This window comes from Athalia rosae, chromosome 6 (assembly GCF_917208135.1).
Source record: "Athalia rosae chromosome 6, iyAthRosa1.1, whole genome shotgun sequence".
NCBI classification, from domain to species: Eukaryota; Metazoa; Arthropoda; class Insecta; order Hymenoptera; family Athaliidae; genus Athalia; species Athalia rosae.
This window is the reverse complement of record NC_064031.1, coordinates 11,592,414-11,617,507: the sequence shown is the minus strand read 5'-3', so window position 1 is coordinate 11,617,507 and position 25,094 is coordinate 11,592,414. Positions and strand designations below refer to the sequence as shown.

The following is a 25,094-nucleotide window of genomic DNA, read 5'->3' as shown; positions in this document are numbered from 1 at the left end:
CTTTCAGTATCGTTGGCTCATGTTGAAGCAGCGCATTTGACGTTGCGGCGCTCGGTAATCGGCCACAATCCGCTTAACCTCAGCGTGGAAGCGGCGGCGAACTTGAACGAAGTTACTCCACTATACGTATAGCATCAGCACCGCCACTAAATGTGTATATAGGTATATACTGAAAATGCCATCGTCACATATACGTAAATATATTTCGGTATACCTATATACACGAACGCTTATCGTCGTTATTTTTTCCCTGCAACGGCACACGTATTTTCTTTAAAACGAAAACCATTCCCGCAATAACAGCTGTGTAGCGAAATTAGCGGAAAACGGTTGAACGAAAAAATCCCAAGTAAGTCCGCCGAATTTCGTGCGGTACGTGACGATTACACCCCAAAACTATCTCATTCGGGGTATAATATGTAAAGTATATTTATTTGCGGCAGCCGAATCGCTGCCGCACGAACATCGCGATTCTCCTCTTTAATTAAACTCACGGACTTACGGTAGACGCGTATATATGTATGTACAAAAGTGTATATGTATACATATATATATATATATATATACAGGCGATGCATCGAGGCGTTAGTTGGGAGATTCTAGATAGCAGTTTCCGGAGAACTTGTTCGATCAAATTTCGATCGAACGGATATATGCGATCCACGTCTCGCGGAGGAATAGATTGTCGGTAAGATCTGGAAGATCGCGCGGGAATTCCCTGTGTACGATTACAATATACATATATATATATATATATAATGCAAACACCCACCCACACACACGTATAGTACATCCACACCGCGTCCGTGTACTCCCATCTTTGTTCAAAGTTCGCGCATAGTTGTGTGTATGTACGTATATGTATACTGCATACATATATTATACCAGCTCAGAGTCAGATGCCGTGTAATTCGCGCGATCGTCCCTCGAAGGATTCACCCTTGAACGTCCACGATCAATCTGTATAACTAAACATCATATCAACAGCAACTCTCACCGCGTTTCCACCCTTACCCCAATAGAGAAAGGATAGAATGGAATGCGGATTGGATGAAATTAGACGGGAGATCATCCAGCCGTAAATCGGCGGTTGAAACGCGCCGGTGAAACGAGTTCCGTTAAAATGTCTGCTTAATACCTACCGGAAGGGCTGCGTAAATTTACGTTTTTCTGAAAAAGAAAAAAAAACTGGGTTCTTGCGAGCCAGAAATAAAGACAACCCTATTCCGTTGACCGTTGTCGCATGCGAAATTACGCATGCGAAATTACGCAACGAAAACGATATAAAATTTTTGAGGGTTGACATATATATATATGTACGTTGCAGGTGCGGCGTAGATATGTAATAAAACCATGTACACATGCGTTACATTATGTGTAGATATATATATAGTTTAATAAAACCGCAAAATGTACGTATAGAAACACTGCAGCTCCCGCGGTTTACAAAACACAAGAGTTTAGAGTCTGCGGTGGCGGACATGCAGATTTTCAAAACACCATAAAGTCACGGCTAATTACGCAGCTGCTACAACCGGTGGTTCAAAGAATTATTACATTTTCAAAAAACGACAAAACCAGAAAAAAACAAAAAAACAAAACGGACGAAGGAGAAAATCCTGCTAGTCTACGTCGTTGGCCAAATGACGTTGGTGGTTGTATTCTGGCGGAGTAGGTAGAGCAGGATATTCGATTCCCGGGGGAAAACAAGAGGAATATGGTAGTTGTGTGCGGTTGTCGCGTACAAACACGTACGTACCGTACGTACGTACGTACGTGTACAGGTGTAGGTACAGGGCATGGGGGTATTCGGAGCAACAGGGAGAAACTGATGAAAATTAACAGTTGTGCCCACCCTAACTTGTCCCAAATTTGACACAGCTTCAATCCAACGGTCTACCCCGCGATATATTCCATTAACCCGTTACGCAAACAGTGGCGTAGGTACGGCTAGGTGAATATAGGTAGGTTAGGGTACACCTACTCGAATTACGTCACAAGGACGTTATTTGCACAGGGTACGTCATCCCCGCCGCCACGGGGGAGTAAATGCCGGCGCACGTAACGCGACGTACTGCACGACGTGAACCAATCTCAACCAATATGGACCGATGGGTGCAACAACACCGAAGATAAACGGCATATTTGATCGAAAATTTAAATACCCTGGCAAGGACACGGGCGCGTTTACGACCGGATCTTTCCGATTCCCATTCCCGATTCGGATCGGATCGGATCGTTCGCGTCCGATCAGATTCAAAGAATGCACCGAAAGTCGCTGCTTTTCTTTTCTCCATTTTTTTTTTTTTTTTAATTTTTTTTCTAACACACCAGTACACTCATTTTCTTTGATCACTTATAATTTGTCCAAAGTTGAAAGCCTCTCGTGGGAAAATTTATTACCCGATATTATTAAGGTTGTGTACTCAATCATTCTCTGACGTTATTTATCCGGACGTGGATTATAAATTTCCTATATATTTTTAACCGAGAGAGTAATTAACTGTGTAGACTCGCGTCAAAATGACAAGTGAAATGACTCGAGTGAAAAGTGATTTTCATAACGACGTGTTGTTTTATTTATTGTCTGTTCGTTTGTTCGCAGAGAAGAGGGTTAAAAATAAAAGTAATCGCGGTACATTAATTTAGAAATATTTGAACGACTTTTCTACCTGCGCGAAAGAAAAGCTCTCCGTGTACGATTTTGGTATTGAATTTTGACGAAAACTTAGAGTTCGGTAAACGGGTCAGCCCATCAATTAATTAAGTCTAGAGGGTGCACCGGGGTAGTCGGGTGATTCTATTTCGTAGGCACGTGAAAATCAGGACACACGCCATGCCCTTCGATGCCTCCGATACCTGAGCGAATTTTCGCTGATCAACGAAATTAGACCGCTAAAATATCTCGTGCATTTTTATTTCTATCGCCATCGGCACCGAACGGTCCGCGAAATGGCGCGGTGAAAATTGACCGAATATATCTAGTCGGATTCGTTCGAAATACTTGCACGATATTATTCAATACTAATTTTCGACGGGCGATCGCGAGACGTATTATTCGCTGACATTTTCACCGTCACCGAGAATTACTTTTTCCTTTTCTTCTATTTTCTGGTGCGAAACGGGATGAAATTCCATTATGCGGACCGGTGTATACCCACGGTGACCGTACAAGTCGTAGACGTTAATAGAGGGCGGGTGGAAAATTTAACGTCGTTCCATTTTGTAATTTCAGTCCGTCACACAGCGTGTTTAACTAGATTAACATGATTACGTGATTAACTAACAGTCTTTCTCCCCGTTTACTGCAATGTCTGCTGCTGCCCCCGGCGTTTCTGCTTGTTTCAGCAGCAAATGCAGAAACTGCACCGGCAACGGCAGTTGATGAATTTGTCTCTCATCTATCCTATGTTCAGAGGCATCGTCAACCCTCCGCGAGGAGGGTGCTACTGCGTTTTCACGATTCAACCGAAACGACACACACGCGAGGTTGATTCGCCTTGCGAGACTCAATCGTTGACGATGGTAAGCAAGTTCATGAAGTTGATCTGCAACTACCTACAAATTTTTTTTTTATTGAACCATCTCAGGTGGGAGATGAAAAAATTCCTTCGTTTTTCGGAAACATTGTTTTTACACAATCTCGTGGGTAATAAATTTCGGAGATTCTCTATAATCGTAGCGAAGCGAGGTTGAGTAGAGGGGCGGAGATGGGGCAAGGGGGGAGGTATGCATATTGGAATTCGAAATATCGATGTATATATGTATATATATATGTACATGCGCGTTGTAGGGAACTATACGGGAACGTTGGAATTCCCAAACCACAAATTAGTCGAGTTAAAAATCTATTAATTAGCCCCTCGAGGAATGCGTACGAGAGGGAAAGGACCGTGTCAAAATTTATATTGAGAAAGAAGAAAATTTGAAAAAACGAAGGAAAAATATGCCGAAAAAACTTTGGGTCATTGAACTGATTAAAATCTATGAGTATAACTGAGAAAGGAAAATATATACATTCAGTTCGAAAATTGTAATCGTACGACAAACTGGGTACGAGCTTTTCATCGGGATGAGAGAAGGCAAAAAGTGAAAATGAAAAAAGTGTAAAGTAAAGGAAAACAGAAAGAGTAAAATGCAAAAACTATAGAGAAACAAAATTCTGCGGTTGGGGAGTTTGGAAATGTAATTAAAAGTCACGCAGTCGTGGATAGCTGGGGAGGATAAGCTCGGGTGAGGGTAAATTCACGGATGGAGTTGGCCAAAAGGTCCAGACAAGGTTATATTGGCAACGAGCCACCAGATACTCGCTCGAGCAGTTTCCGGTTTGCTCTCGCTTTCCCGCTCCATCGATTTGACTATCGGTAGATTTTTTGAATCTTAGTTTCCCCCTCGCCGGAGGTTACTCGGCGTTCTCTATGTATAAATAATACATGGTACATACGTACCACGTAGTCACACCACTTGCATACAGCAGACACGTACGTATCCACGTACAACCGTGTGATTTCGATTAGCGAACGCGGAGATTTCATCCCGTACAGCTCGTAACTGATGCGAAAATTTTCTACACGTAAGAAAGGGAAAATTAGAAAAAAACCACTTTGGCTTTTTGTTTTTTCAACATTTATTTTTTCTTCGTCACTTCTTTTTAGGTATCAACGTTTCAATTATTTCCTTCGTTTTTATGTTTTTTTTTTTCTGCTTTTTCATTCGAGACGGACCGATGTCCTATTTTTAGGTCAAGTTTCAAAGCAATTCCAACTCTTGACCAATTCGTACCTGGGTATGCATATATACGTACACCAACCAACACGTATACGTATCTATACCCCTCCTACCGCGGATGCGCCTCATTTGAATCCCCCTAATGTTCAGTCCGGGTTCACAAGTTCAACTCTCTACCAAACTATACTGTGTAACTATATGCCTTTGTGCCTAGGCATATACCTATCCACGATGCAAACCATACCCGGTTTATACCAACCCGATTTTCATCACGGGGGTTTGTACATTCGTATACCTCGCAAACTGTACAACGATACCAGAAATCATTCCCAAGAGTTAATTCTCTACGTACATATATATATATATATATATATATATAGGTATATATATATAGGTATATATATATATAAGAGCTTGCAGGAAGTTGCGTGACTCGCTTCGAGAAAACTATACCATACCCCAGCGGAATATAATCCCGAGGGAAGATTAAAACGGGGGAAAAAAAGAGAATAATGATGAAAAACGTACAATTTTTTTCTCGGGTTTACCGGTAGATTTTGTGTAACGATATATGATACATAAGTTACATGGGTACGGGTACATAGTGAAAGCCGATCACCGGGGATGTTCTTATGATAATAATGATGATAATAACATAGGTGAGTACGGGGGGGTACGCGTATCACTAGCTGTGTAGAAGGTGAAGAGGGTTATAAAGTGAGCGTACGAAATACGCCCCCAAAGTCCGATTCAAGGGCGAACTCACCGTGCTACGTTGAAACCGGACCTTTCTCGTTGATACCGCAAATGATTACGCAGCGGTAGACCGCTAACTGGCCGCTCGGCCATTTCACGTACTACTCGCGGCCATTCAACGGTTCATCGGGTCAACGAGATCACTCTACATATCATACGTTTCAAGGAATTCACTTCTACTGCTACCCATGCAATCGGAAAGCCCTGTTTAATCACCTATGCTGACGACCCACGCGCCTTGTTTTACACGCGCCACGTTATTCGTTTCGATACTTCTTGTTATTTTATTAAAATATTTTCAATAGTTGTAAAAATCGAAAATTTGGAAGAGAGAAATATTTGATCGTTGATTTCTTCGGTCACATCACGAATGAAACTTTTTCGAAAAAATTCATTCGAATCATCGCGTATCAACGTAGTACGAAGTAGGTAGGTTCAGGGGGTAAAACACACATTCGCAAATATCTACCCAGTTTCGGTGTATACCATGGCAAGTACACGAGCACATACTACATGAAATTTGCAGTGGTCAACGATGTATGCAAATTCATTTAACAAACGTACCCGCGTATATACAGTTCGGAGTTGGTATTGTTATAACCAACGGGTTTTCGCAGTTATTTTTTTCTTCCGCCGGAAAAACTGCACCGCGTGTAGAAACGAACTGACGAAAAGTAAGAGAGGAAAAAAAAGTAAAAATTGTGATATATCTGTAGCAAAAAAACGCGATAAGTGCGTATGTACTATATACAGAGAGATAAATCTATTTTGCACGAGAGTAATAAATTATGGGGAAAAAAAAATTCTATTCATTTTTCTTTTTTCTTTACCGAATCGAAGATGAGCAGTGGCATCAGCTGCACTCCTATAAGAATATATTTAATCGTTGAAATATTTTCGCATAATTAATAACTCGACGAAGATTTGGTTTTTTATATTTTTTCCTTTTTTTTTCTTCGCTCGTCCGTATATCTCACGATGTTATATTCATCGAAGAGAGACAAATCGCACCCAATATATAAGGGATGGTGGAGATGAGACAGATGTGAGGTGCAGGTGGGTCGTTACGGACAAGACGAGTATATATATTGCCGAGAATTTCGAGAAAAGTTCTGCTAATGAATCACGTCGAGATATTTGATCGGGACGATTTATAAACGATTGATGATCGATGAATTATACGTTACACACGAAATTCTCGTAAGCTTCATATTTCTTTCGTATAAATATAGAATACACATTTTAATTGAGTGTCATTGGTAATCTGGAAGTTCGTATCTCCTCCGTAGTATGAATCGTAACACGTGTAAGAGAAAAATCAAATATCAAAAATACAAAATACAAAAAAAAAAAAAAGAGAAAGAAAAGGTCCGCCTGCTTCTGGACACTCCGAGCCAGCTAATGAATAAATTGATATTGCGGAGTAATCATGAAATCAGTAGATGAAATAAAAAAAAGGGAAGGAATTCAGAAATATCCCGCAATATTCCATAGTATTACGTCTACACTCTACACCTTCATTGTTCGCGATATAAATATTATTTTTTGAGGTAAGAAATTTATGGAAGGGTCGAATTAATTGCAACGTTGAAGACATGTCCTAGGCTTAGATGTGAAATATCGATTTTATATGGGCTTCTCTAAACCACATCTTCGTTCACCGGGGGATGAAAAATGGTAGATTAAATGTCGACGGGTGGTGCAGGGTCCGCATTTCGCTCGCTCGCTCGCTCGCGTACCAAACCACCGCGGCCGTATACGCGATGCAGGCGATAACCTTTTCTCTCGCAGGTAAAATTTCATAAATAAAATAGATCGCTGGGATAAATAAAATACAACCCTCCGCCCCTCCGCACCGTCACACCCTCTTTACACGGGAATATTGTTGTACACCCGTAAACCGCGTCACATGGATTATCAGTTACCCGTATTATACGTGTATGTGGGTGTGATACGTAAGCTATACGTGGCATGTAAATTATCGTTCCTCTTCCATCCACTTGAAAAAAAAAAAAAAAAGATAATAAACAAAACATATAAACGTATATATGTATATTATTTGCAAACTGTCAAACCGAACGAAAAGTGCAGCGCTATCAACCCTTATCAAATTTCACCCCCTACGAACGATCAAACGACATGGATGTTTTATTTTTTTCTCTCTTTTGTCACAAACGTGTTACCGTATACTAATTAGTGGATATAATTTATAAAACATTGGAATAATTACAAAGAAAAAACAATAATTAGAAAAAACGGCAGCGAAAGAGTGTACAGCTGTTTACGATATAAGTATCGCGGTTAGGTTTAATAATATATTCAGCCAATTAGCGATAACATCGTTTGCGGACGATGGTGTTTCGGTGGTTATACCTGTACAATAATCAACCAGAAACACCCCTTCGACAAATACGTATATAAATATATGCCCATACGTGCACATACATATATAGGTAATGATACCTACGGATAGATACACACTTGTACATAAATGAATGAAACGGGAGGCAGGTACCTACTTTGTGCCTACATAAAAACGTTTTCGTTTAATGTAAATGCAAAACAGAGCAAAGGTAACCGGGCAGCTCGTTTATACCTGTATATACATATGTATACGCGTATATGCATATAACCGATATAACGAAGAAGATTACTCGGCATGTGGTCAGCGCAGATAGCGACGTGCTCACAGTGCAGAAATACTTTGGTATGGGTGTGTACGTACGTAAGTATGTGTGTATGCTAATGCCCGATCCCCGTAACTTTATCCATTATCATATTCTATGCCGTATGTATTAAGCGCGAAGCAAAACGCCCGTTATCGACCGATATCGACGTGCTATACGTATAATATACGTATTCCTAAACGAACGTTCCGCGGCTCACTTCACCGCGAAACGTTGAAAGAGAAAAAAAAAAAAAAAAAAAAAGTAAAATGAACAAATCAAAAAACTCTGAAATTACATAAATATTAATCGAATCTATGGTAAAGTGTACGAGTCACGTGTATGTGACCAGTCATTTGAAGAGTGATTTCGAAAGGGCGGCAGGGGCAGCGGGGGGCGAAAGTGGTATTTGAGGAAACCGTAGAAAAAAAACCAATTCAAATCCAGAATGATGAGTAGAGTCTTTTTTGTTCATTTTTGAAAAAGCTTTCACAGCAAATTTAGTGATTTAAAAAGCATGTCTGTAAACATTGTTTCTCGGTGTACATAATGGATATTATAGTTGTATATAGTTTATTGTCCGTGGTGGTATATAAGGGAGTTTCTATTACAACACAAGTTTAGTTTACTCGCGTTATATCCATGTACAATGTGAGCGTAGACGGTGGGTAAAACCGTCCCGAATCACGCTCACTTTGGTAATTTATAGTAACCCATACATAGTTTCATTCAATTTCCCATATATTTACCAGTTATACCTCAGGGTATACGCATGTATATATGGCGGGTTTGCCGAATATAGTATAATCAAAGGGTGACCAGAGTAAACAATTAGATCCAAATCTATTAAACTCCTTACTTTTTTTTTCTTTCTATGATTAATTATTTGATCGCAATTAATTTTACCACACGCCAACTGAACCACTAGCATAATCAATTTTTCTTGTTACATTATGTATATTTAATCTATAGTTAATAAATCATTCTCAAGTCCGAAAATCTTATAACATCGATGTGTACCTGATCTATTATTAAGGTAGAAAAAATCTCACGTAATTTTGGTGATTTTTTCTCTTCTTTCAAATCACTTCGATTCAAAATCCAAAATCAACGATATAATTTTTCTTGCATTCTTTATTCAAGTGAGTTTCTTTATTTTTTTATTTTTATTTTTCAAAAGATGGATAGCTCAATTTATTATCTGCATAAAATTGTGGTTACTTTTTCTTTTTCCCTTTTTCCCTTTTTTTTTTTTTTTTTGTTTTACTTCGCTCCAGTTTTTTCTATTCTTTTTTTTTTTTAATTATTTATACCGAAAATATATATATACCACGTTGATTTTAAATTGAAAATGTTTTCATAATGTAGTCAATACCGCGGAACGATTTAAATATCATATACCTAATGGTTGTGTGCTTTAGCCGAAAGTTTGAATTCTCTTTTCATTTTTTAGAGAAAAAAAAAGGAACAACCTGAGTATCGTTCGACGCTGAAAAAATATCAATCAATCCAAAAATCCACCGAAGAATCAAGCAAAATGCTGTTAATTTTATAACTCATAGGTAGGATGACTCGTTTCTTTTTTTGGAAAAAGAAGTTTTCTACGTTTGATCAAAGAGAGAAAAAAAAAGAAGACGGAAAATAGAAGGTAAGTGATTTCTTAGGGTTGAGATTTTCTTAGTGCGACAAAATTGCAAAGGAAGAAATATACGTATGACTGCAATTGTAGGAGAAGATTCCTCGGCGGCGGTTGGTCGGACTTGTGAAAAAAGTGAAAAGAATCGCCCCAGCGATATTACGTACAGAAATTCTTTTGATATTAGAAAATAAAAGGTATTTCGTAACTCTCAATCCATCGTAATACTGAGCTTTTATCGAAAATTACATTGGAAAATCATGTAACAAGAAAAAGTCTCTGTAGATGAAGAAAAAGTTGAATTATTGTCATTTTTTTTTTTTCAGATTACAATTGAACAGAACTAATTTGATGCTCCTTGAGATCCCACGAGCCTCACTGTTCTCATTAAATCGGTGAGCGTAAAGGTATACTATTTTGCACCTGCACTCGCATCGTGGCAACAACACTGCAAATGAATCTCTGTCACGATATCTCGCGATGCATTTCCAGTCGTTTTTCGGGTTCGGTGAAGGTGTAAAAATCGAAACGCGATTCTATAATCTCGAAGCCAGAGGGATCATGGATTATACTATACGGCGTCACGCGACTTTCGAAAATGTAGAAGCGCTACCAAAAAGACAATGAACTAATTTGGCAAAAAATGAAATATGAAAAGTTTCTACGTATGTTCGGATATTATGCTTTTTTTCATTTTCATTCAGATTAAATCGTCGGTGGTAAAATTATTCGCTCGGGAAGACGCAGCGTCGTTCGTGCGCAGTCGTCGTAACAAAACTTTGTAGTATGTTTCGCCGTAGAGACGAACGTCGTGGACGCAGAGAGACTTGGGTGTCCTTGCTTCGTCACATCGTTGAGAAACCTATCCCCACCTCATACCTACTGTATTTGTTAACCGAGACGACGCTGAGCAATTAAACAATTCCTGCGTTACTAAGTTTACAACACCCGCTCACAAAAGGAGGCTGGGAGAAGAAGAGGGGAAAGGAGTTAAGCGGAGTCAGGACTCTGCGTACTTCCGAAGGACTTCTAATACTCCTTCAAAAATTCCCAGCGGTTACTCTCCCGTCACTAATGTCACGATATAACTATCGCACGGTCTCGTATACACACGGATAAAACTACCGGCCGAATCGTTGACCAAAATCCTAATCTACGAACTAGTTTCAATACCGTCACGTGACCATGCGAATTTATGGAACTTCCGTATCCGGTTTATTCGTGTTTCCGGTATTTTTATCTCTTCTCGTTTTACGGATGAGCGAAGATGTAAGAAGATACGTAATATACTCGCGACGTAATGTTGGAGATAAACTAAACTTGGTTGAACAATTTTACCGAGCAGCAGTTAACACGTTGGACGGATTATTGGGGTTAATTGAATTTCATTTAGCTTCAATAAAAGCCAATTAATACGCTAGAGGTAATTTAATTAATTCCAAGCAATTCATGAAAACGTTGCAGTAGGCTTAGGTATATTAGGAAATTCCTAATCTACGTGAATAGCGACCCCCAACATAATAGGCATATTAACAGCCGCGCGATCGATTCTTCACATAGGAAACTATAGTGCAAATTCTCGACACGGATGATGAAAAAATTTTCAAAAATATCCCACGAAAAATTGTCTAGAATTTTTATTGAACTTTTACTCTTTTTTCCTGTTCATTTTTCGGGTGTTACGGATAAATTTAGCGCAGACTGTACGCAACGTATGTATCTACGTACGTCGACTACATATGTACGTACGTACGACGTACATAGTATATAGATTATAACGGGGGAACGCGGTAAATGTCAGTGGGCAGTTTGATCATAATCTAATTTGGTGCGTTCGCGCGTGAGCCTAATCAAACAGCGTTATTGTTATCAATTGGATAATTTTCGAGATTACATGCGGGGTTGCAGGTGTATTTCTTGAAAGCCTATGAGCGGAGTATCGAATTTGTTAGGATAATTATATTCAAAAAGCAACAGACCCAGCTGGATATAAATGCGGCAGATTTACCATGCCAGATTTTCCCTCATTTGCGGTTTGCCTTTTTATTTTACTTTTATTTCTTCTCCCATATCACGTTGCATCGGTATCATTTGATACCTACCATTATGAATTATATCTCTAGCCGCATATAGACCCTGCACATATGAAAACGCTCAAACGTAGAGGGATTTTATAGATTTTACAACCAATAACTTCCAAGTCTGCAGTTTCGCTTTTCAATTGATCGTTAAATTCTATTACCTCATACTGCAGTATGGCAGATAATACCTACTCTAATACAGAAAGAGCGCAGCGGCAGCGGCAGCTGCAACTACGAGCAAAATTCCCAGTTATCATGAGACAGCTTCAACTAGAGATACAATTTCAGGATTTTCAAAATTCCAGTAAATCAACTACATTTATATTTTCATATTATCTCATTTCAATATTTTTTCTCTTTCTTTCTCTTTTTTTTTTTTGAATTGTAGTTCAGATTTTAATTTGACTTTATTTCAGTTTTCGTAGAAATGGGTGAAAACCTTCGGCTATAATTTTTTCTTCCTTTTCCATAGCTGTGTAATGTATGTGAATTTTTTATCCGCATCGTCATTCCATATGTACCGTTATAATTTCTATTTCTATCGTAATTTTAATTATTGTTAACGACTTTCCACGGAGTGTCTGTATTTAGTAGACATAACGAATGTAATTTTTCCCCCTTTTTTTTTTGATTTCGTAAATTTTATTTTCTGCACAATCTATTTGTCTGTTCACCATAACTTTATTTCCCTATTTTTTCATGAATCGCAAATGTGGGAAACGAGTGCTTAACACAGATTGTTAAAACCGTTGGTGAAAATGTAAAAATTTGCATCGGACTGGACTAAAATTACCATTCGATACGAAGTTTTCTTAATTAATTCGTGGCAATCTTTGTTTTCTTCTTTTTCATCCAATTAAACACAGAAAAAAAAAAATATTCAAATATCTACATCAGATGTATGTGTGAAAAAAGAACTTGAGAAAACTAAAATAAGCAACCCGAACAATTCACAGGACGCTTAAAATTATTATTTATTTTTTTAACGATATCGCGCTGCAGATTGAACCGCGGAGATGAATATTGTTCGTATTGCGTGTATTTACATATTACATGGGTATGTATTGTATCCGCTATGATACGAAAGGGGAAGAATACCTGAAGAAACGGATGCAGATATAGACGATATAAAATGGGAGTAGCAAATAAAACGGAGTCTTGTATTGCTGTGTCATCGTTTCGATTCTATTGAATATTCTACCTTCCAGTATTCCAAGGCGTTGGTAATTTTATAAAAATGAGAAACTTTCATGCGGTGCAAAAGGACACGGAGAAACTGCGAGATATATCACCCGGATTTCAACCCTTCTGTCCACATCCTGCGAACCGTGCGAATAGTACATAGAAAAATTCGCACATACATAGTGTAGAAAAATGATCCCATTATATTCTCCGGTATCGTTCATATATTTTTGATTTTTCTTTTTCTCTCTCTCTCTCTTGTCTTCTTTCGTTTCTATACTGATTTTTCAAGGGGTGGGTGCAGGTGTACCTTTGCCGCGACGGTAAGAAAGTGACAACGAAAAATAACAAGAAAAAAAGACGAAGGGTGTGAGAAAAAAAAATTTATCACCCCCGTATTACGTGGCAAAAATTGCGAGAAAAAGCAACACGCGATAGACGTACTGAAATGCCTTTGCGGTACATTATGTTAAATATTGTATACACGTGAATAGAAAAAAAAAAAGAAAAGATTTCAAAAAACGGGCGGTGATCCACTGCGTCGGCTTGAAAGATACCTTGGAAATGAAATATCTCAGTAACGACGAGTTCGCGTTAGTTTTTCATAGAATGCAAACATTCGCTTTTCGCAAAAACGGAAAGAAAAGAGAAAATCAAAAAAAACTCGTGTAACTCAAACTACGCAAAATTCATCCCCTCTCGAGTATCTTTTAGAAAAAAATATATTTAGGTACTTGAAATTTTTCTCCCACGTTCATTGGCGAGTATTCTACATATGTGTTAGGAGAGAAGAATTTTTCACATTGCTCGTACCGTACACGTATTCCATAAATGCGAATCCCAGTTTTTGTCTTCTTTGCAGTTAAAAGCACCAACAAGATGCAAAATATATTTAACCTTACATTGTCACTAGAATTTTATTTTAGTAATTTCAGTAATTAAAACATTTTTCATTCGCATCATTTAGTTTTCTTTTCTATTTTTTTTTTCGTTTTTTATCGAGGAGCGATACGATTCCGGCTTCAAAGTCTTATAATTTTTATTTCGTCTTTGATTGAAAAAAGGAGAGACACGTTCTCGCCGTGGAATTGCAGTACGTAGGGGTGCGATGTGGCAAGAGAGGAAATCGAGCGAAAAAGTTTTCTGCAGTACTAGAAAGTTACGTGAAATTACCCGGTCTAGCTGTTCGCTGGCTAGCTTGGGAGCTCAAAACCAACACATTTTCTAGGCTTTGGTAAATGGTTATAGGCTTTATGTATTGTATTACGTGTATATACGTATCTATGTATTATATCTGTTATTGGAAGACAATATTTTACGACATTTCTTAAACTCTTGTACACACTTAAATGAAACGATCCATAGAAAATAAAAAGGGGGAGATTAAAAAAAAAGGGAAAAAAGGAAAATCGTATAATAGAAAATCATAAATTGGAACACGCTTGAGGAATAAAAGTGAAGAAACAAAAAATATCCATGGAAAACGGAGAAAAATGATAAATAAAATCAAAACTACTGACAATGAGATAGAAATTTGAAAGATGAGAAACAAAAAAGCAAAATTGAACGTGTGAACCATGTATGTATGTATACTTCTGTACGTACGTGTACATGTATAAGTATGATATTGAGATGGAGGTTTCTGGTTTATAATACGCGTGGTGGTGGTCGCTTCTTCATTACCGCATTCGTGACCTTATTAATTAGAGTTGAGTGCAGCGCACTTGAAGTCGACTACCTAAACATCGGTATGAATAGAGAAATCTTGAACAATGAAATGATTCGGAGGTGCCATTTCTAATCTAATTCACAAGCCCGTGAAATTTATGCGTCGGTTGGTACCTACACACCTACCCCATATACTTTGTACTCGATGTACGTGACATAGCACGAAGGGAAAGAAAGAATCCATTAATTAACAACGAGTGAACAATTGTTCGCACCGATTCGATATCCAAGTATGTGAAAAACCGCGTTGTTTTTTTTTTTCAAATTAACAAAAAGTAGATGAAGAGTTTCACCTTTCAAAGTACGTCAATTTGATCGTATTCTCCATGAAAACAAAAAATAACAATTCTAGTGTATCGCTAATTTCGTTTATCTCAATTTTTGGAAACTGCGTGATATCACAAAGCTGTATTTTCACTGGTTTCATGTATTATAGTTTCTGAAGTAACCGTCAAAGTGACGCGATACGATATTCGATACCCTCTGGTTTGGTAGTAACCGATCGACTGATGCTCGCTCAAAATATATATTATATATACGGGTAATAAGCGTACCCCCGTGCTATTATGTATGTACTATGATATCGAGAAGCATGTCTATTGATAGGCTAGCGGTACGGAATATCGATGATGCGACGGTGTTGGTTCGAAATTGCAGAAATCCGAGACCGGCCTTCGCAACATTGGTTCTTCACGGTCTTTGTGAAAATCTACCGCGTCCAGACTTCGTGTTACCCAATATTTCCCCATAATTTCAATTATCAAACGTTGATTCGATATTTCAGGATACCCACCGTCCAAAGTGTCATTTTCAACTAGCTCAAAAAATTGATCCAAAGCAACAAAAAAAAGGTAAAATATCATCGTTAGTGGTAAAAAAGATTCACAAACTACCTGTAATGATAAATCTAAGAATCAACCAGGAGATCGTAACCAAAGTTTGGAAGAAAATATTTATTTTCACGTTCCAAAATGTCTCCTATAGCGTGAAGAAGTGACTATCCCTAAATGAGAGGCAGCATCGAATGTAGGATGAAAATCTTCCCGTCCAATGTCGACTCGATACCGTACAACCGAATTCCGGACCATATAAGGTGGGTGAATGGTAGTTTGAGTTTTAGAATGCAGTTCGGGTTGGGTGATCGAAGACTACTTGCGTAATGAACCAAACTCGATACGCGGGATACCTAACGTTCGCCCGCGTGATTTTATAGGGAATATACTTCCGATGAACTGAGATTTGAAGACTTCAAAATTCCACGTTATTGATCCATCGATTCCGGTCCAACGGGGTCAACGAACTCGGCCGATACGATTCGAAATAAATGTACGATCGATATTGTCGAATCACCAAGGAATCAATCACCTCGATTCGTAGCAAGTTTAGCAAAAAAAATTCTCACCGCGCTATTTACACCGGTTTTCATCCGACAATTCATAAATCTGTATCATGCATATACTCAACAGCTACTACAATAGATGTACACCTTATACCGCACGCTGCAGAATTTTATTCTCTTTCATTTTCATTCTTTTTTGAATTCGCATCTCATAGGTGTTTTTCTATCACTCTCTACACCGTTCTCAATGTTCGGTTTTGTCTCTCGACTACGTTATACGAGGTTCCCCTAGACAATCAAATGGTAATGAATGGGGGAAGAACAAAAAAACGAAAAAAAAAAACGTAAAAAAAAAAGGAACCGAACGTTGAAGTTCCACTGCGGGCAGCGGAGGTATAGTATCGCAAATACATGAATAACATGAACATGAGTATGAGCACGAATGTATACGAATACGAGTTATACAGGCAGGCGGGAACCTGGGTTATACAATGCTCGACAAAAAGTGTAATAAATCGTGAAATCCTGTAGTTTAGTAACAATGGTCTGCCGCGCGGGGTCCCCTCTGGACCAAATGCAGTGGAGTAGGGTGAGCGGGGTAGGAGTAGATTCGGTTCACTGTACCTATGCGCGGTTACAGGTAGATATCTGCAGGCAGGTGAGGATAACTAAAAGTAAAATCAGGGCGGCGCACGCGTAACATTTACCCTCCGTACACACTGTGCATTGAAGTTTCGAGGGAAGGTAGCGCGACAAACGCGTTGTTTTAAGCGGTTGCGCATAGTTTCGATGTGTATAGCTACGTGAAAATGAACGAACGTTAGAAGTAAGTTTACTCGTCGGACACGTGCACGTCACCGTACTTACACACGTGTAGAGTCTACGAGACAGATGTAACGCGGGTTTTATGTATATTGTACGAAGCTACGTTTGGTTACAAACGTGAAAGTTCGCGTGACGTAATGAATTTCAAACAATGGAAGTTGGTATGACAATAGCCCCCTGAAGAATGGAGAAGCGAGAACGACCTGCACGTCGAATAGCAGTAACTGAAAACTGTAAAACTGTAGAGCCGAGGAACCCGGGGAGGTCGGAAACCAAAATGTTTTTTGGACGTACCGAAAGGCGCGCGGAGCTACCAAAAAGATAGAAGAAAGAAAACGCGGATGGTAAAATGTCCACGAAATTGAAACGGAGAAAGTTTCTCAAATTACGGTATGAAGGGGAAAGAAGGAACGGAATAGTGTATTCGAATTCGCGACCTATTCGACCCAACGAAACGGTCAACTTTCATCGCGAACGAACCGCGAATTTCTTTCATTTTTCTTTTTACCGTCAAATCAATCCGTCGTTCCCGGGGTTTTATAGGTATATAAAAATACCGAAGGCATTATTAGTGGGTTTGGATAACGGAACTGAGTTTTACGAACTGTACGTCGTTTACCGAGGGACCTACGACGGACCTATGCCGAGATAATTTCTCATGGGATTCCCCGAGAACCGGCCACCACTCTGTACGGTTGGTCGCGATGGACGCCCTTTCGAGAGTTGAAAAATACGAGGGAATCTCCTTTTTTTTTTTTCTTTTTTCGTTTTGTCGCAAGAAGCAAAAATCGATCGCGACATTTTTTCCCCCCCCCTCCGATTTGTAAAATGAGCGAAAAGAGAGAAAGAGGAAGGAGACCAAGAGGAGCTGAAATACAAACGACATATTGTAAGCTTCGCGATGTTCTCATGAATCGTCATTTCGGAGACCAGAAGTAACCATGGGATAATGGGCATGTATACGTAGGTAAAGTCTAACCGTGGGACTCATGAACCGCGGTAATGGTAGCGGCTCATTATTTTTAACCGCCGCTTTTAAAAGCCGTTCGTTAAAACCCACGTGTACGACAATTCGAGAGGCAAGATCCTAGATTTCAGATTCCATAGAACATCATTCCTCGTTACAGAGACCCACAAACAACTCCATAAAACAAAACCGGAACTTGAATTACCGGCGCGTACAAAAGCGTAACGTATGAAAATGTCTGAACACAATCGCAGATAAAAGTGGACGACAAAAAAGATTTTCATTTTATTCTAATCTATTTTCACATTATACGTAGAAAAACTCAAGTGTCCGTAGGCAGATACATGCTTCTGTCCGTGCGCTCGCTAAATTTCCATTACACAACGTAAAGGATCGTAATATGTAATGCTCGATGTGATGTATTTAAGGAATTCCTGTTTATCCTTATATATACATAACATCGGGAACAGCAAACGTCTCTGTAAACGTCGGATGGAATCTCTTTGTAGTTTGGTCTACGTAATTTCAAAATTGACAAAGGATTTCACGTGAAAAGGGTCCGCGGGATACGGCTGTGTAGGTAACAGCTAGCCAAATAATACCACCGGGATTTGATAATTTTGAAGCTGCACCTCCATTAGAACGGCCGACGGTTACACAGCGGATAGAACGCCGCTGCTATTTCCAGTCGATTAAAAACTAAAAGATCGTTAAATTGTCCGTCCGATCTAAAATTCACTCCGATTGAGAACCAGTCGAATAATATACATAATCGTGGTCGAACTCGGAGTGGAATAAATCGTGGTAAAGGGACCTTGAAATAATGCAAATGTGGGCATGAAAAGCTATAGTAGCAGGGCGATCATCTTGCGGTGGGTCCCGGTCAGCTCGTATCTCATGCGATAAAACAAGAACAATCGAACTCCTCGTGGTTTGCGGTTTGTTTGAAGGCGAAATAAAAAAAAAAAAAAAACACATTGAGAATAAGAGAGAAAGAAAAAAATCGCTTCCACGCCGCGGTATACGACGGTGTATGAGCTGATACATTGCAGGAATGTTTATTTGATCGATCACCGATGAAATATTTATGCGAATCTTTGAATAAAGCCGTTCGACGAACTTACGAGGTTCATTAGCCCTACAATTCATATTTTCGCCGGATATATCCACGTCGACGACGAAATGAAGGAGGGTTTTCAGTTTTCTCGTAATTTTTTTTTCAGCTACTTTTTCCCTTTTCTCGTTCCGCCAGCCGTCCCTTCGAGTACACGTGTACGTCAACAACCGTCATAATTCTCACAAGCTCCTGGTGTCTAGATGGATTTTTCAACCCTTGTAGGTAACGCGCGGAAAAAAACTTCGCCATACGGATCAAAGGAAGCAGCTATTTGTTAACGAGGCATAATTATCCTACCGACAATGCAAGTGGATGTGTGGTTTCGGTATAAACCACCAACCATCTCCCGCGGTGCAAATACGCACCACGTGAAGAATAAAAGGAGCCGCTTTTATTCTCTCCGAAGGGACAAAGGTCGTGGCACAGGTCGTCGGCGGCTATGCGATGGCTCGATTTCTGAAGATATTGTCGATGATTATTCGAAATTGTTTAAATTATATCAACTCGGACTACGAGGGTTGCTCACCGTATGGAAAAACTTGACATTATGTACCAACCCTGTTCCATTGCGGATGACCGCGTCGTCATCCTGCAACATTGACGACCTCACCTCAACCTCGTCTGATTCCGATCGTTTGACGTATTGTCTGATGAGGTGTGAATTTCAAAAAGGGGAAATAATAGGAATAGAAAGACAAAAAACCTATTTCATCTTAATTATTATTATCTATAATTTTCCTTCATTCGATATTCGAAACGAATCCTTTTCCAATTCAAGTGTTCGGAACAATAGATCGTTGCACGGTATGAACGCAAAGTGGTTATGTAATTTCGAGATTGTAATACGTAACCGTATCTAGCTTTGAAAATTATCTACGCGCTGCCGGTTGGTTGTCGATTACAACTACCACATTCGAATAGAGGAAGGAAATACGGTCGACTGCCTTTTTATTATAGTTTAGAATCGACCGCGGCGGTAGTTTTGTGTGGCACTCCTTGTAAAAGTTGTCCAAATAAAAACGAATAAAAAAAAAAAAAATTACAACAACGAAGAACAAAAAGAGAACTAGCGACCACCTCTTCAAACTTCAATGATTTGAAATTACAAGGAAAAAGAATCACAAGAAAAAAATCATCGAAACAGAGGTCGAGTGGTTCTCGTCCGCAACGTTAATTTGCCAACAATCATAGTACGTCAATTAACGTACTCTTTATAACGTATACAGACAATATGGACTAAATAAGAAAAGTTTAACGTTGGAAGAAGTTTGGCTTCATCAATTAACGGTTTCTAACTATTACAGAAAATGTATAATAGAGTAGGAATACGGGGGTAGTGGGGGGGAGTGGGGGCGAGTGAGGGGGCATTACTCAACATCCTACGTACTACCTATGCAAACGACACACATACCGAGCGTACATGACGCGTAGGAGACGAAATTTTAATTGGAAAAATTCAATCGATAAAAAGTGCGCGCGTTCCAGGCAGAGGGAGATGTAGAGAAAATGAGATCGTTATAAAACAAGGTCTTCGTAGAAAACAGCTGCTCGCGCGACTGCGTAAATATGAATAACAATATATGAAACTGTGTATACTGTACGGAGTGGCTCGTGTTTTTCTTGAACACACTATAGGCACATGCAATAGCAGCGGCAGTGGCAGCGGGAGTGGTTCGTTTGGACAGAAATCGTTTGGACAGAATTCGTTTCTACAGAGAAAATTTGCCCATGGTTCGTTTGGACAGAGGAAATTTCGACTTAGGTTCGTTTGGACAGAAACTCATTTCTACAGCGAAAATGGATTCTGTCCAAACGAACCTAAGTCGGTTCGTTTGGACAGAATTCGTTTTAGCTGCCCACATCACATTCTGTCCAAACGAACCGACTTAGGTTCGTTTGGACAGAATCCATTTTCGCTGTAGAAATGAGTTTCTGTCCAAACGAACCTAAGCCGGTTCGTTTGGACAGAATATGATTTGGGCAGCGAAAACGAATTCTGCCCAAATACACTGACATGGGTTAGATTAGTTTATTTTCTGCCGATCGAATTAGGTTTGTTTTGACAGAATCTGATCTTTCTATACAAATGCAACGAAAACGGATTCTGCCCATATACGCTGACATGGGTTAGATTAGTTTATTTTCTGCCGATCGAATTAGGTTCGTATGAACAGAATCCGTTTTCGCTGCATTTGTACAGAAAGATCATATTCTGTCCAAACGTACCTAAGTCGGTTCGTTTGGACAGAATCCGTTTATACTGCAGAAATCAGTTTCTGTCCAAACGTACCTAAGTCGGTTCGTTTGGACAGAATCCGTTTATACTGCAGAAATCAGTTTCTGTCCAAACGAACCTAAGTGGGTTCGTTTGGACAGAATGTGATTTGGGCAGCTAAAACGAATTCTGTCCAAACGAACCGACTTAGGTACGTTTGGACAGAATCCATTTTCGCTGTAGAAATGAGTTTCTGTCCAAACGAACCTAAGTCGAAATTTCCTCTGTCCAAACGAACCATGGGCAAATTTTATCTGTAGAAACGAATTCTGTCCAAACGATTTCTGTCCAAACGTACCTCACTCGTGGCAGCGGCTCAAGTACGGTTCATGGATCGAAAGAGAGAGAGAGACCGGTTTTTCTTACATTAGCTTTATAGCTAGTTCAGAGTTGCGCGTTGCACATCAGCTTATGACGTATAAATACATTCACCTTCATTCACTTCACGCTAGAGAGAAACACAACCGACCGACTAACCACGTGCGCATGATCTGCCCTGGTACAGATCGTTGCAAAGAAGAAAAATCGTATCGATCACACGCACGTTCCACGTCTTACACGAATACGAATTTCGCATTCAATTATCAGTTTCGAAAGAAGAATCTGGAAAATCATTCCAGATCGCATTCAGTTACGAGTACCTACTTGCGCATAAATTAAAACTGAGACGAGTTCCACTCATAAGAGAGAAAAAAAAAAAAAAAGGAACCACACCATAATAGATACTTTCAAAGTTCGAGCATCATCGATCAGGCTTTGAATCAGCGTTTTCTAAACGAGCTTCATCAGATTTTTCCCCCTTTTTCGAATATTTTAATTTTATTTTCCACTTTTTCTCTTCTTTCTCTTGCTGATCTATCTGTACCGTTCGACCGCGCGATTTTAACGGATGCTGTGTATTCTCGATTCCGTTCGTATGTACGATATTACTTTGCCGGACAATTTGGATATAACTTCAGTATCTTACAAACACACTCTTGAAATCACGTCACACTTGTATAATAATTAATTTTTGTATTTATTTGTTTTTATTTCTTAATTAGCACATGCACGGGGTCACGAGGCACGTATACAAAAGACACTTGTGGCTGTACACTCATTACATATAATATACACATATGTAACCGATTTTATTTTATTTTTTTTTTCATTTCAATGAAATTTCAAATTTTTGATATCTTCTTCACAAAATTCTTCAGAAAAAAATAGACAAAAAAACAAGAACGTTCGAAATAAATAAAAAGCAACGCACAGATATCCGCGAAATGTATTTCTCAGCAGTTTTCTCCGATAAGATTACGTATAAAAATTATGTAATGATGATAATAATAGAAAAAACACATGTATACATGTATAAATGAACGAAGGATTGAAATAATATTGATAATGAATGCTAAATCTGACAGCTTTCTCTCTCTCTGTCCCACTCACACTCACTCTCCCTCTCCCGCTCTCTCTCTCTCTCTCTCTCTCCCTCTCTATTTATATTTTTCTCCCTTATCCGAGAGGAGAGACGGCTGGGATGGTGTTCGCGGTCGCGAATACGCGAGTACTGTGTGTTATGTCGTCGTCATGTCGTCGTCGTCGTTCCTGCTGCCGCTGCTGCTGCTTTACAGAGGAAGGCAACCGGGTGTATTACCTACCTCCTCTACGCACACTTTGTACCCGTGTTCACGGAGATGCCTTAGTACAGACGACCATGTTTCTCGTCACGTCGTACGTAGGTACGCGCGCGTAAAATACCTCTCTTCACGCGTGTGTTTCCCAGACACGTTTTTTTTTTTTTTCATTTCTTTTTATTTCTTTTTTTCTCATTTTTTCCTTTCTACGTACCCACACACGCGAGAAGAGCAGACCTTTAGTTCCTGTGAGGCAGGGAAACGGCCCAGGGGGAAGGGAACGACACTGATATCCTAAGACTGTGCATGAAACGTATGAAAGTAAATCTTCAATACGTCGTCCTTCTCGTATCTCGCACGTGTGCGTATCCGTACGAGTACCTAAGTACAATAGTGCGCGTCTACTCGCGAGGGATGGAAATAGAAAAAGACGAAATAGAAAAAAAAACCCTTGAAAAGAAGGAATAGAAAAGATTCAAATTACTCTATCGCGATTAATTACATATGTTCTTAAATCGTTATGACATTTTTCTTTTCTCGAAATCCTCGGAAAAATTTTCTTCTTTTCTTTTTTAATACATTGCAGAGTAGAAATTATGGACGACGTCTATGGGTACAACGTATAGTTTCCTGCAGAGTTAAATTTTGGTTTCTACTACACGACGCCGGTCGGGGGGGGGGGGGGGGGGTGGTGATAATATTATCGGCTATCGTGGCGTGAGATCTAAACGTTATACGACATTAGGAGGTGGTACTTGTGTTTCCCATTGTATTGTAGGTATAATTGTCGTTAAGGGTAGGTAACTATTGTACGTATAATGCGATTGTCTATGCGAAGCACCGAAGTGACCTATACTTTATCTTCTGCTTCCCGCAGGCCACAGGTATTAGATCATCAAGTAATTGAAATCCGATAATTTTCGATAAACTTTTCAACCGTCATTTTGGCATATCCGATTTCACGAGCGTTTGAGAATAATTTTGTCTTTATATAATTTTGTTTTGTACCTGCTTTTCTACCTCGATAACCATTTTATGATATCAATCAACGTGTCTCGTATTTCCACGAATAGTAATCCGATTGATTAAACATTATCTGATTAATTTTGAATAAATTTCTTCTTCTTTATCAAAGTCGTCGTATAGTCTCACAAGGATTCCAATGATCAATGTTTTAATGATGCTCATGAATTTAATCATGATTCAATAGGTACCGATATAAATATTTTAAAAAAAAACCTTAAAACAAAAAAAAAAAAAAAAATGAAAGATAAAAATAATTGCCATTTGTTTTATCAAACATGTAATTAAAGTTGTGACTAATCGCACAAACATATTCAAATATATACGTTTATGTAACTCCACGAGCGAAAGATGATTGGACGAAGGAAGAGAAAAAAAATTAATTGGTGGAAAAAATCAAAAAAAAATAAATAAACAAAATTAAAAAATAAATAACAAAATGGAAACGGATGACCAACGATCACAACGTTATTATCCGTTTTTACTTACATAAGAGTTTTGTAATAAGATGAGATTAAATATTTATAGGCAACGATTGTGACTGCGGTCTAATTACTCCGGTTGTAATAAATCAGGAAGACTAGGGAACTCCCGATGTATTTAGCACAGCGATTATGTGTTATATATATATGTATACGTACTTACGAGCGTGTGAATAACAAGTTTTTCTTGTATTTTTTTCAATGACTCCATGGTTTTATTTTTTAATTTAATTTTTTTTTTTTCCTCCTCCTTCCGACGTTATGTTAATGTGCGAGATAATGAACGACGTCACCGTATTCACGATATAAATAGAGGTTCGAAAAGCACACAGCCGAGCAGAACGAGAAGAACGTTGGCGATAAACGGATCCAATAATTGTCGCATTCTCGATATTCTTTTTCGCGTAGAAAAATAAAATCAATCTATCAGAATGAAGGTTGCCGCCTGTGTGATTTTCACCCTACTCGTCGTCTTCGCAATGAACACCGAAATCGACGCCAGACGTGAGTACTGCTTCGATTGTAATTAACTTGACTTTTATTTTTTTTTCCCACTACACATGCAACTGCAGAAACAAAAAATTCAAATTGAAATTAAGATCAACTTTTTTCATTTTTCTTATCATAGCTGACGGACCCGTGAATTGCGAGGGTGAATACGATTGGAGGT

General features: G+C 38.9%; 1 protein-coding gene and 1 long non-coding RNA gene across 7 annotated transcripts in view; both read right to left on the bottom strand.

The window, feature by feature from the left end:
- Nucleotides 1–25,094, bottom strand: part of LOC105690503 (dystrophin, isoforms A/C/F/G/H-like) — a 231,919-nt gene that overhangs the window by 52,370 nt on the left and 154,455 nt on the right. The gene's annotated exons all lie outside the window — the stretch shown is intronic.
- LOC125501298 lies at nucleotides 6,113–20,689 on the bottom strand. The gene is made up of 2 exons (XR_007278831.1): nucleotides 20,627–20,689; nucleotides 6,113–19,672 (listed from the first exon to the last, which is right to left on the bottom strand). It is a non-coding gene; the product is annotated as an uncharacterized LOC125501298 (long non-coding RNA).